At 35.2% G+C, this 15,281-nt stretch overlaps 1 pseudogene; it reads left to right on the forward strand.

Moving 5' to 3' along the window:
- Positions 1-2,236: 2,236 nt before the first annotated feature.
- LOC132103501 (trichohyalin-like) lies at positions 2,237-11,349 on the forward strand (annotated as a pseudogene).
- The last annotated feature ends 3,932 nt before the right edge of the window (positions 11,350-15,281 follow it).

The following is a 15,281-nucleotide window of genomic DNA, read 5'->3' on the forward strand; positions in this document are numbered from 1 at the left end:
GTTTTTTTAAAAGTTACATTAATTTTATATGGCTTTCTAAACATGCCGCTCTCTTGTGGGAGAAGCGAGTGCAACGATCATAGATGACCTTTAGAAAATGTGGTCTGTGAACGGCTTGGTTTCAGTTTTGACATAAACAACATCTCCACACTGATGCTCTCGTTTTTCACAATATGGGTTAGTGGGTTCAACTGGATAGGCTAAAAAAGCATTAAAATGCAATGACACTAAGTGGTGTATTTCTTGCGCCACCGATAAACCTTCCAGACGGCTGACGGAGGACTACAATTCGAATGCAACGTTTTTGCATTGGAATGTGGATTATTTTTTTTAGACAATCCTACAGCTTTTGATTTTAGTGAGTGACAATTATAGAACCAACATTTAATGAAATGATAACAATTAAAAATTGTCTTACTTATCAGACTGAATGTGATTTTTTTTTTCTGTCTCCAGCAGCATTTCAGTTTAATGTCTTCCAGGCTAAAAAGGAACACTACATTGATTAGTAATAGAAAAAAAAATCTGATTTTACCGGTCTCATTAACATTATCTAAGACTGATGTTCAAATTATTGTGAAAGTGCATGTTTTTAATAAATTGTTGGAAGTGTTAAAAGTTTTCCAGTATTGCGATAAACAACATTTTCAACCAAAAAAAAGACTCCTATGTGGGATTTTTAAAACTAAAAGGTATACTTTTCTACCTTGGCTTTAATTAACAAAGTTTATCATTAGACCCTTATTCATTTTGCAAATAATCTGACAGCTGGACAGTTGCATAAACACAGCTGCTATGTTAAAACTCTGTCTAAAGAACTAGTCTGACCAACTAGCAGTTAGCCAAGGGATAATCAGATTTACTTTTCTGATTCAAATTAATTTAAAGAAAAGATTTGTAGTAACTTTTAAGACTAGTCTAAATTTATGCATAAGGCCACTATAGTCTTAAATGTCTTTTAGGCTGTAAATTTGTAAAAGTAGGGCAGTTACAGTGTTATCTATTTTGAGTTTCTCATAATTTCCTCTGCACTGAGAGAGATAACAGACAGAAGACTGCTCACATTTATATAGTAATATATTGCCCTTATATATATTGTTAAATAGAAAGACTTGCATAGAAAGGCCCCAGCCTCCCCATAAACTTGCTTAGGGGTAGAGGTTTAGAGAATTAATAAACTGATGGAAAGGCTTGCTTAGTCCCATATTTATATCAGTAAACAAGGTAGGAAAATATCTGTGTCTGTAGAGGTTCCAGCTCTTCACTTTGAAGTAAGCAACTAAAAAAAATAAAACGTTTGTTAGCTGTGATATTGGAGAAGAGGGGGGTTCAAAATGAAATGTTTTTAGTTTTGTTTAAGTTGCTGGGTCTGGTTTCATCTTCACATTTCACAATTCATCTCTGTACTAACGTCATGGGAATTTGTGTTGATCCTCCAACCTTGTCCCAGATAGTTTGTGCGAGCTTCTACGTGAGAAGGCCAATAAACCCCTCACATTAACATGTAAGTTGATCATATGAATTGTTATTTATTGCCCAGTTTTGTTCTTTATGGCACAGTTTTATCTTCCATTATTTATCTGTTTAATGTGCATTATGCAAAATAAATAAGTAGTAATGAAAAGTAGTTATTTGAAACTTGAAAGACAAATGTGGAGTATCTTAAATACATTTTTATGATGCTAATTTTATGATTGCTGATTGTTATTCAACAATGCGAATGACAAAGAATCTTAAAACTCATCAGGATATTTTGTTGTAAGATGTTGTGTGAAGGTTTTTGCTACCCCACTCATTCTTATCAGTTTATCTCAGTCAGAAGAGATCGAATAACATCTTATTAAAAACTGTAAATGATCCATTTGCACTGAAGTGATTCCTCCTTGCCTCCTCTTTCTCCAGTCATGATGCACAAATACATTCATGTATATCATGAGATGACTGCTCTCTCACTCATTGCTGTAAACAGAGGTGTATTTGTATGTGTGTTGGGGGGAGGGGGTACTATCACAAAATGGGACAGTGTAGGAGGGCAGGGCCTCTTATGATGCCGCATACAGACGTATGCTGCTACAGTATAGAGCCACAGTAACATGAATGTGAACTAAAGAACAGTTCTGAAGAGAACTGAACTTTTTGCAGCTCGTTCCCTGATGTATAAAGTGGAGAAAATGACGAGGATGACTGAATTACACCACCAGAGGAATAAGTAGAAGAGAAAAGAAGTTTGATAGACATGTTGCAGTGCCGAGTGAATTTCCTGGATGACACCTACTTTGTGTGGGAGCTGGAGGTACAAAGACCTTCTCTCTGTTTATAATAATGTATCTTATAATATCCTAATATTATAATAAAATGTCTTATAATAATAATGAGATAAGTTTATTTTCTTACTCGGCAAATATTTTTTTAAAGTAGAAATTATCAATTAATGAGATTCATGCTTACAAGAAGAACAAAACTATAAGTAAATAAATAATAAGGTATATTGACTGGAAACCAGTGTTATCTTAATGTATTTTGTATGTAAATGTACTTAATGTAAATGTATTTTGTTTTAAGAATGCTTAGATATTATTACTGTAAAAGATTAAAAGACATGAAAAAAATATATATTAATGCTAAAATGATCTCATTTTTTTCTTCCATAGAGAAATGCACTTGGACAGGATCTCTTCAGTAAAGTTTGTGAACACCTTGACCTGTTGGAGAGGGATTATTATGGTCTGGTCGTTTGGGATTCTCCTAGTACCCCGGTACTTATTTTTTATCAGGCTGATGTATAGAGATTCTATTATATTCAGTATTTGATCAATAAAATCTACTTATTTGTATTTTTTTTTTTAAAGTATCATCAATCTGTGTTTATTTCAGGTATGACTGGACTGTGCTAAAGGGATCCGAAAACAGATCAAAAGTATGTTTTTGTTGTTGTTGTTTTTTAGTGGATGGTGATTCTTGCGTTTTCTGTTTCCTGTTGATTTCAGGTCCAGTAACTGAATTCTTTTTCCACATCAAGTTTTACCCACCTGATCCCTCAATTCTAGCTGAAGACATCACAAGGTACAATGAGATACAAACTAAACTTATTTACATTATTTCTAAATATTTCCTCGCTCTGTTGCATTTCCTGCTTCAGATTTATCCTTGTTATCTCTGTATAATTAGTTTTTGTCTGGATTAGTATTTGTTGTATGTATTAAGTGTTTGTGAAGCAACCTTGAAACCCTGAAAGGCTCTGTATCATTATTTTATCATTGTTATTAAACATACAAATACACATTGAACTCCTTGAGACTGTTTGAATATAAGTCGTGTATATACTGTAGTAACGTTTATATGTTTGTGCATGTTTTTCTGACTTTGTTTACTGAACATTCACTGTAATTCTCTCAGATATCTCCTGTGTCTTCAGCTGAGGAAAGATATTCTGATTGGCCGACTTCCCTGTCCAGCAGACATCCTGCTGGGTTCTTACACAGTTAAGTCAACAATTGGCGATTATGAACCAAATCCCCACAAGAGCAACTTTGTCAGTGGAATTGTTCTTGCACCAAATCAAAGTGAAGATTTGGAGGAGATAATAATAGAGCTGCATTCAAAATTCAGGTATCCTGTACCAACAATCAAACTCACACATATGTCCTCGAACACATACACAACAAAAGACATTTGGAATGTCTTCATCGTATTTCATCCCAAAAATGAAAATTCTGTCATCATTAATTTCTTCTAGGTCTTTTCAAACCTGTATGACTAAACTCAGTGGGGTCCAAAACAACACTGGACATTTACTCACCTTCTTTTTCCAAACATCTACAACTTTCTGTCCTCAATTTGTTCCAAAGATGTAAGAAAGTTGGCTTTGAAATGACTTAAAGGTAAATAAATGATGACAGAATTTTCATTTTTGGATAAGCTATTCCTTTAACATGTCACGAACAGTGCACATCTTTAGTATAATGTTTGATATGTTCATAGGACATCAAGGGTGCAGATGTGATGCTCGGCGTTTCCTCTGAAGGAATAATAGTATATGAGGATGAGATTAAAGATCTGAAGATGCACCCTTCTGAGGTGTTCATGCACACTCACTTTCCATAACCATTCTCCATTAACCCATGTCTTTATTTTCTGCATATGTTAATGTTGGATTATGCATTCCTTTTACTCATCTGGTGTAGTGACAAAAAAAAAGTTTTGTTGTGATTTATGTGGTTTACATTTTTCCTTGTGACCTGATTTAGCAGGATGAGTTTGAGGGTGCCATCAGCTTCAGTTTGGCCAACTACAGAGCCTGCAAACAACTGTGGAACTGCTGTGTGGAACATCATAGTTTCTTCAGGTAAGTCCATATATGTATGTGTATGACATAACCGAGGCTTAAAAAGGTGCGGCAATGCTTTGTATCCATAACCGTTAGAAATACATGGGGCTGCTACAGTAAAATATAGCAAATACAGTATTCTATAGTAAAAACATGCTCTTTGAACCTCCTTGGGAAGTTTCAAGTCATAAGACCATACCTCTGAATGTGTTTCTCAGAAACAGACTTCAAGACAAAAAAACAAAAAGGCTCCCGACCTTGAGTTCAAGGTTCCGTTTCCATGGACGCACTCAGTCTGAGTGTCTGGAGGCCAGTGGCAACATCTCTCAGCCCCTTCACAATTCACACGTTTTATCATCAAGCGAGAAGGCAACTAGTGATTGATTGATTGGTTGATTGATTCATGCTTTAGATGGGTTAGATGTTTAATTTAGTAGGTTAAAAAAGTAGCTTTTTATTTAGTTTTTTTTAGATTTGTTTTTCGGTATTAGCTTTTTATTGATGTATTTTTAATGGATAGGTATGATTGACTAATTAGATGTTTGTTTGCAGACATGCAAGTAGTCTTTTTAGTTGGATGAAGGTAAATATGATAAATCTCTTTTTTAGGAAATAAAGAAATTCTGGATGTTTTAAAACAACCAATTTGAACAGAGTTGGATGACTGGTTCCTGGTCTATGGTCCAAAAAAATGGCACATTTCTAAATCAGGTAAGGCATATTAAAAAAAATAAAATAATTATTTAAATGAACAACAAATACATTTGATCTCATGCCAAACACATATTAATTTAATTTAATTTATTTTAATAAATAATAAATGTGTTCAAACATATACATAGTCATTTGCATTATACAATTTTTGGTCTAGTTTTTTCCCTTCTCTTTCTTTTTGAAAATATTGAAAAATATTTTCTGATGAACATAAAAACATACTGTACAGATGATGTGATGCTAGAAAACAGGAAGCTGCAAGAGTGGAAGCATCATGCGGATGATTGGTGTGTCCTCCTTGACAGTAGCCCATGTAAGTATTTTTAACGCTCCCAAAAGACCACTGTGTACATAATGGAAGGGGTTCAGTGGGTGCCATACATCCATAGATAGATAATTAACATATCTCATAACTTTTGATTCTAATATATATATATATTTTTTTTTTTCTTCTTCCTGGAGCTTTAACCTAACTTAGGCTTTCTCACTTTCACCACATACCAAAAAGTCAAGCAACCACTGGTAATCAACCAAATTTGTTGACATAAGGATAAAAGGGCAGCCTGGGCTGACATTTTCCAAAACATTCACGAAGAAATGTCCAAGTCCCACTGGACTGATGTGCATAAATAAATATTTTAGTTTCCATTAAAACTTCACATTGCCTAAAGGAAAAAGCTGTGACTGATGGTAATTTTGCTTTATTTTTTTCCAGTTATACTATCAGGAATCCAGCAACCACTTCAGGCTGAAGAACAGAGAGAAGACGTGAAGGGGGCAGAGGAGAGGCTCACAGATGAGCTTGTGATAACACAGACATATGAAGTTCAGGTCATCCAGGAGGGGTCTGACATTATTGAGAAAGAACATCCTGATTTTGAATTAAAACAGGAAATCACGAAACCTCTAATGGAGACACTAAAAGAAGAAGTAGTGGAATCACAAGAAGATGTAGACAAAAAGATAGAGAGGGTGGAGATGTTGGAAAGACGTGTAATGATCACTGAAAAGAAGACACTGGGATCTGAGGGCACTTTTGAGAGATTGGAAATTGTGGAACAGAGACTTGATGAGGTGGACGCAATCGAGCGAAAGCTAGCTGAGGCGGAAGAGCTGAGGTTTGGATTACAAGAAGTGAAAAGTTTTGAACAAAGGTTGCAGCAAGTTGAGAAGGAGGAGCTTCAACAAGCAGAGAGAGATGATTGGTACATTTTACTTGATGGCATGTCATTGATGCTTCCCACTACCCCCACAGGTATGTCACATGACTGTGCATCTGTCACCAGAAATTGAGTTCACTGTTTTTCATCAAATGCTTGAAATTTCAAAGTTAACTGAAATGCCTCAGGTGAAAACTGAAAATGTCATATTTCAAATTTCTTTTTTTTTTTCAGGAGTTCAAGAAGATTTGCAACAGATAGTTTATAACCCAAACCAATAAAGAGATATGAGATGGGTACATTCTATTTAATGTGGTTATGCAAACCATGTAAATATGGCGCCCTCTTCCAGGTATACTTGTATATTTAATTAACCAGCTCTCTGAAAGACTGTATTCAGATTGGTCCGTTGCACCATCTAGTTGCCAGATATATCATTTTTACCATCTTCCAACTAAAACAGGGCTATTCAATAGTTTCATTTGAGGGCTGGATTATCAAATTGAAATTTTTAAGGTGGCTCTCTGGATCTCTTTCTGGACATTTGTAAGTAATTAATCAGTATTAATATTTTGTCATAATTTCACATTGAACCATGAAATTAATGTAGAAACAATATAAAGATTATATATTTTACATGTGTGTTTAATGGCATATACGGTATTTACTAAGTTGCCTATTTTTTAACAAAGACCAGTATTGTGGATACCAATTCTGCTGCTGATGTCTCTATTAAATGCATTTTCACCTCAATTTCTGCCATTAATTATAGCCATTCATCATTTCAGTATAATTGAAAGCCATTATTTTTAACATTTAATAGGCTTATATTAAAAATCGAACAACTTTTAATTTAATTTAACTTAAAACAATCTTCACATTAACTTTAAATTGTACAAAGCTAAACTATATAGATTCATCTTTATTCAATCTACAGAAGTTAATCAGTAACTCCAGTTCTCTTTTGTTCTGTGATTTACATCAGTATGACAGACTTCATCAGATTTCACTTTAAAAGCAGCACTGTCACTTTAAAACCTAACTCAGCTATCTTGTTTCAGTTATCCAGTACTAGTGACAATTGCTGAATTCGGAACCACGTAGGCCTACAAAGTAGATACAGTATCACTAAATGTCCACCATGTTTTTTATAGATAACCTTATACAAATATAAAATGTATTTCTAATGTATATATAAAGATTTCACTTTAAAAGCAGCACTGTCACTTTAAAACCTAACTCGGCTATCTTGTTTCAGTTATTCATTACTAGTGACAATTGCTGAATTTGGAACCACATAGGCCTACAAAGTAGGCTACTCTTAAGGCTGGTTCACACAAAGATAGATAACTATAACAATAATCATTATACTATGAGAATAGTGAAGTTTACACCACAACTACAACGATAATGACAGTGAAATCAATTTCAAAACCTTTATATGGTTAAAGTTTTAAGAAAATAATTGACTGTTTTAATAATAGTTTATAAAAAATAAACAAAAATTGAAATTAATATTTATGTTCACACATTTATTAGGAGAGCAACTGTCTACAGTATTATTTATAAGTTGCACCTGTTTACCTGTGAGTAGCTAGGCAAGTGTGTTTTTCCTGACCACCCTTTATTATAACACTAGAGACATACATAAATAGGATTTTAAAATACTTTATTTCAACAACTAAAATGGGTTTCTGTTAACAGATGTGAGCAGAGTCATTCCTGAAGAAGATCAGGCTGAAGAAAAGAAGAGAGAGGTAGAAGGAAAAAATACAGCAAGAGCTGGTGCAACCAGAGGAGACAAAAACACAGACTAGAGAGAAGGAGATTCAGAGCAGAGTGAAAACAGAGGAGGTACAGAAAGAACAACAGGAGCAGGTGACAGAGGAGTAAAGGAGACCACAGCCAGCTGGTCTTGAGCAGAGAGCAGCAGAGCCTCATATAGACAAGAGGATGACTGGTTTGTCATTTTGGATGGTTCCCCTAAAAGATCAGGTACACATGCTGAAACACAACCATAAACATGCACTCGTGTAAAACACACAAATCAGAATATGCAAGATGCACTGTGTTTGTTTCAGTGCCCTCTGTTGAGAAATACGAGGAGACCAGAGAGGAGGTGATCCAGGGAATAGAGCAAATAAAACAACAGGATGACTGGTTCATCATTTTTTATTTTCTTCTAAAGGATCAGGTACAAACAATATTGTAACTGAACTTGCCATGAATCACAGGAAGTTGAATTTAAGTGACAGAAAGAGAAATTTACTGAACTGAAATAAACCGCCATATTTATTAGACTAACATTATAATTATGCCTATTTTCCCTAATGTGAAGACTTGAATATACTATGAAGTCAAACATACTGTCAAAAAAATTAACATAGCAATCTGACTATTTTGTTTTTGACATACAGTATCACTAAATGTCCACCATGTTTTTTTTATAGATAACCTTATACAAATATAAAATGTATTTATATAGCACATTTTAATATTACTTTTGATATATTGCTATATGATATATGTTTCAGTGCCCTTGACTCTTTCAAATCTACAAACTGCAACTGCAAACCTGTATGAGGAGATCAGAGAAGAAGTGATTCAGAGCAGAGTGAGAACAGAGGTGGAGCAGAAAATGAAACCGGAGCAGGTGACAGTAGAAGATAGAAGACCACAGCCAGTTATTCTTGAGCTGAGGACAACACAAACTCAAAGAGATGTGGAGGACGACTTCATCATTTTTGATGTTTCTCCTAAAGAATCAGGTACAAACACTTCAAGAACAATCAAGAACGTACATGCATAAACACACAGATCTTAACATGACTAATGGTATGTGTGTGTTGCCTTTAGTGTATTCACGGCTGCAAGGTCCAAATGTTGAGCTGTATGAGGCCAAAGAAGAGGTGATCCAGAGCAGAATGAGAACAGAGGAGCAAGTGACTGAGGTGATGACTGTGATCGTACCAGAGAAGGGGACGAGCATCATACAAACCCCACAGTTCCCAGTCATGCCCAGAGACACTGATGACGACTGGTTTCAGCTTCAGCATGAGCAGAAGAGTTTCCCATCAGGTACAGGTAACACACATAACTGACTCTATCACATACATATAGCAACAATAATACAATAACATGAACAACTACAAAAAAAGAAAAAAAGAAAACTTACTTAAAATCAATAAATTTGCAACATTAAACATTGACATTATTTGATGATATCATTACATAAAATATTATTAGAATAAAAATAAAAAAATACCCAAGACTACTTTTAAGATTAATTAGTAAATGCTTCTCACAATAGCAGGTTTTACATGTTTTTTGTAAATGAATATATGGCACAAATAATCACAATCTTCTTGTGATGGAAAACAGTTACACAAACCCCGCTGTTTACTGTGGTTCATTCAGATGTAAGAAGCAGAGATTTTGAGGTCCGTGAACTCATCTAAGACCAGAGAGTTCAGAGAGTGGTGGAGGAGCAGATGAGAGAGAAACGACTGATCACTGAAGAAAAGAGACTGATCATTGATGAGCACAGAGAGAGAGAGCTGATGTTGTTCTGCCGATGATTCCTGTCGGGGTTCGGGAGGTTGATGATGATTGGTTTGAGCTTTTGGACACAGCACCTCGTGAGATGAGGAGCGTCCCTTCAGGAGATTACAATAGATGCATGTTTTATTCTCTATTCTATCCTGGTATTGCTTCAAGAGAGAAATATAGTGTAGCCTAATTAGTAAAACCCTTATATGTTTTATCTATAGTTTCAGTGGCTACTGAAGAGTGCAGGTTGAAAGAACAGGAAGACAGAAGAATGAGACAGCAGCAGATAAGAGTGAGAGAGGAGGAGGAGAAGGAGAAGAAAGTAAGAGAACAAAAGAAGCAAGAGCTGGAAGCCAGAAGAGTGCAACCAGCTATTACTGTACTGTGACAACAGAAGCACAGCCTCAGATTGAAAAAGACGACGACTGGTTCATTCTTTTTGATGTTTCACCAAACCAAATAGGTACATACATATTTTATAGATTTTTAAATATGCACTACTGTTCAAAAGTTTGGGGTCAGACTCAGCATGATTTTTTTTATGCCCACTAAGGTCAAATGTACAGTAAAATATGTGGAATACTACAATTACTTTTATTTTGTAACTATTTCAATATAATTTAAAAATGTTATTTAAATTTCCAGCATCATTATAAATCATTCCAATGTGCTTATTTGATGCTCAAAAAAGTTTCTTATTTAAAATTTCTTATTTTTATCAATGCTGAAAACACTTGCTTAAGGTGTTTATGGAAAAATAACTTTTGGAACAATATTTTGTAACAATGTAAAAGTCTTTTGTCACTTTTGATCAATTCAATGTGTCCTTGCTAAATAATATACTTTTTTTTTTTTTTTTTTACAAAATCCCAAATATTTTGTGATTTTTGAAGAATTCTTTAGCCATCAAGTAGATGTTTTTGTATACATATAGAAAGTAACAACATCTAAGTGAGATCAATTATAAATTATCGCACAAGTCTTTGTCAATAAATACTTATTCTCTACTCTATTTAATAAAGTTGTTGCAGATGTCCTTAAAGCTAAGGAAGAGAAGATGAGAAGGGAACAAGAGAGGAGAGAGCGGATAAAAATAGAGGAAAGAACAAAAAAACAATTGGTACTAGAGAAAAAAACAGAACAACTGCAGACAGAAGTGAAGGATGGCTGGTTTATCCTAATGGGCGATTCCCCTAAAGATTATGGTATATGATTCACAAAAGACATCAGAAATGAATACTCTCTAAAGTCAGTCCATCTTATCATGTCATCCTGAATATTTCTTTCTGTCTCTAGTTCCCACTCTTCGACCCACACCTGTTACTTCCCCAGTGGCTCCGCCCAAACCCCGCCCACAGATCCTAACTGACCAACCACTGACTTCCACTCCAACCACACAACATGCATCCATTACAAAAACCTATCAGGAGAAGACAAACAACATATGGAATATCACACTAGAGTCTGAGGTTACAAACACACACATACTGCAAACTGCACATACACAAAGTTTTAACCGTCTAAAATCATCTTTCTCCCTCTAAGCAGTCTGAGATCGAGTCGCTGCTTATGAGGAAGGTGAAATACTCATCCGTTTGAGTTGAGATGCCGAAACATTCAAGTAGATGAATATGTTGAAAAATCAAATGCTTTGCATGTTCTATAGAATATAATCCTCTTGCATCTAATTTAAAATTGCTGTTAATAGTTGTTTCCTTGTACAACAGTATATCAAAAGCATATTTTAATTTGTGTACACTGACAAACCTCAGGCTTACATTTTGTTTTCTTTTATCTGCTTACACCTATTCAATTATATTTAAAAGGAATAAAAGCTGTCATATGCACTGCCAAATTTGAGGTGTTTATTCTGAGAATTAACTTCTGAGAATCACAATCTCTGAAAATAATTCTTATTTTATTATACTTAATTTATAAGTTAATTTATCTTGTTTTAAGGATTTTTTTTAAATGTATTTAGAATTTTAGCTGTAAAACAAGAATTACTTAATATAGCTGCAAGCAGCAATTAGGGGTCCAAGCACTACAGCAGCAAAATTAGGAGTTAAGCATGGCATGGTGCATCAGACCAAATGCAACGAGTAATAAAAGCAATTTTAGGATGATTGTTATTGTAATGGCTGAAAAATCATAAATTCAACCTCTAGTAATATGATTAAATGGCTTATCACTTTTGACCAACAGGTGGTGCTGTAATCAAATCATCGTGGTTTGTTCTGTGTGAGGTTACAATGGCAGCCACAAAGTTTGTTGTCATTATGCCAAAGCTTCAAAAAGATATAGCCTCAGACTCATTTTGGCACCATGTCTAAAATTTATAATGGTATTGTACGGAAACAGTTTTGTCAATTGACACACGAAATGCATAATTTTTTTGTCAGCACAGTCTGAAGATGAGTCAATTTTGGTGAAAATCAAAAGTTGATGAGGAGTTAGAAAAAGTAGGTCTTTAACATAAATCAAAATGGCGGACAGGGAGTTCAGAAGGAATATTTTGAGACCAGTTTAATTACAATAACCTAATGCAATCAAAAGTTATTAGTATTTTTGGACACTTCATTATTAAAGGTAATGAATGGTTTATTACTCTTGGCCAATAGGTGGTGCTGTTACCAAATTGATGTGACATGGTCAGTTTGAGGTGACAATGGCGCATACAAAGTTTGGTGTAAATATGTCAAACCTTTGCAGAGATACAGCCCTCAGATGCAGTTTGGCATCTTTCCAGCTAATTCGTTCATGCGCCAAACAAAAACCGTTTTGTGTATTGACATGAAATCCATAACTTTTTGCCAGCTTGGTCGAAAGATGAACTGAGCCAAATTTGGTGAAAATCGGACCAATGGTCTAGGAGGAGTTCAAAAAAGTAAGTTGTCAACATGAATCAAAATAGTGAACAGGAGGTTCAGCCAATATTGGTAAAATTGGTATCGTTGTTCACTTCATGGTCCAAGGAATCTATTTTCATCATTTCATCATAACTTTATGACCCCAAACATTTTGAGTACCATGAGGGTATGGAGCCGAAGATTTTTGTAATTAGTTTTGTAACGATACGCTAATGCATTTGTAAAATACAGCATTTTAGAACATCATTCTAAATGGCCGATGCCCAAAATGGCTGACATGGGAAATGATGCACCGAATCTAAAAAGACCAGTTTTGTGATTTTTGGCCAAAGCATTCAGAAGTTATGAGCAAAAATATGAATTTTTCATATCTCCTGACCACTAGGGGGCACATCACTGAAACACTGCAGGTAGTCTCAGGTCATGCTTGTTATAATACACACCAAGTTTGGTCTCAATAGGCCAAACCGTTAAGGAGATATAGCCTCACGTCCACTTTTGCATGCTTTTCATAGTATTCGTTCACACGGTATTCGAAAACAGTATGACTAATCAACCTGGAATTCCATAACTTTTTGCCAGCGTGGTCTGAAGATGATCTGGTTCAATGTTTATGACAATCGGTTTAACGGCCTAGGACGAGTTCGAAAAAGTAGTTTTAACGAACAATTTTTAAATAGCAAAAAACTAAACCTTTCGATTTTTTAATTTTGGTTTCCTTTCGACTCTCGATTTAAATTTATTTTTACAGGTTCAAAAGTTATTAGCTTAACATTTTTGACAGTTTAGACAAGTGAGAGTTATAAAGTTTGAGTTAGAGACTCCAATTTTCTATGGTAAATTTTCTCACTGTCCTCCTCTATCAGTGTGCCAAATTTCACAACTTTCCCGCAAGTGGTTCTATGGGCTGCCATAGACTTGCAGCAAAAGAAAAAAAATCACGCTAATGGATACAATAGGTGCCTAAGCACCTTCGGTGCTTGGCCCCTAATAAGGTAAGACTTTATACTGTTTAGTACTGTAATCAACTTCCACCAACAGGGGCTCATTAGACCATATTAAACAGACCATCCTTCATCCCTTAATGTATAGTGAACTGCTAAAGCGACTTTTAATCCACATTATTAAGCTCTTTTGCTAGGTACCAGACAGCTGTACTGGTTTTGCAGCAATTGCACAGTTCAGAGTTAACCCAAACTAATCAAAATAGATCATTAGTCGCTACTGTATGACTGCATGTGGCTCACACCACTTTGTGCTGTGACTTATAGAAGCTTGTCATTCAGTCTCTAACACTTTCATCATGTTGGATGCAGAACTGTTAAGACAGGAGTAGAAGCTGTTTGCATGCACACGTTTCTATTTATGTTTCTCACAGGTGGCCTCCTTTCATATTTGTGCTGACATTTATGTGAACTATAAGACCAGCACTACAAACACAATGACACATAGTGCAGTCTCTATTCTTTTTGGCATGTGTGGGTGTCACCACATTAAAAGATAGGATCATATATAATTGATTACTTAACATTCACATGAAAAGAAATCTACAAAGCCATATGTAATTCTCACAAGTCAGGCAACAGTCTATCAATCAAATGCTACAACAAAGCATATGTGTTTTACAAAGCAACTATATGAAAAAGACACCGGAATCTAGTGACAATACATAGTAAGTTTCATTTAAAAAAAATTCAGATCATCCACTTACATGAAAATCAACTATTTCTCTCAGAAAATCCTAAACTCGGGGTTAACCTAACCTAAGCTAAAGTGATTTTAAAGTGACGAAAATTGGATTAGTAAAATACAGTTTCTGGTAAATTGTGAACTGATTAATAATGAATCTTAATATCTCAAGATTGATCTTTTACTCTCTTTTTTAGCACCAAAATAAATCATCTTAAACCTGAGTTGTGAATGTGAGTTCATGACAAGCGTAATCCAATTCATGAAACAAATGACTCTTATGAGCCAGTTCTTTTTGGTGAATGAAAAACATAAAGTGTGACCACTGAAGCCTGATTCATGCGAATTTGGTTCAAAATGACAAGCTAGCTTGAATCCATCTGATGCACTATATAATTCCAGCGATAACAGTGACAGAACTGTAAGCAAAATGGACCTTATAATGGAAATACACCCAAAAGAATCAGAATCGAATCAAATTGAGAAATCTGTTCTAACATCAGCCCTAACATCTTTTGTCTTGAATATATTCACTATGTGGACCTTAGTGAGGACAACAGTCATACAAGTCAACCGATCCTTTGGCTTTTTTTGTTCAATGCCATTAGAGACGAATCTGCAGTGTTCACTTGTGTTAACTCCACATTTATTATATTTTCCACTCCCAACTTGTTCTGGTAAGTCCGTTCAGGGAGAGGTGGAGGCACTGGGTCTGAGGAGCCAATCAGACAGTCATTGAGTTTAATGACAGGCAAGGCCAATCTTTCCATGTTTCTGTAATCTTGGAGGGGTGAGCCAGTTTCCAAGTTAACTTGACTGGAGCTACATGAGCCAGAGGATGGCGAAGAACACTTTAGGGTGGGAATTCCGGCCCCTTCTTCTAAGCAATGGAAGTTGAGTTCAGACAAGTCCAATGTATGTGCGTTGGTTTCTGTTTGTGAGAAGCGTTTTGAAGGATTATTCCTCCGAGTT

The sequence above is a fragment of the Carassius carassius genome, chromosome 24 (assembly GCF_963082965.1).
Source record: "Carassius carassius chromosome 24, fCarCar2.1, whole genome shotgun sequence".
NCBI lineage: Eukaryota > Metazoa > Chordata > Actinopteri > Cypriniformes > Cyprinidae > Carassius > Carassius carassius.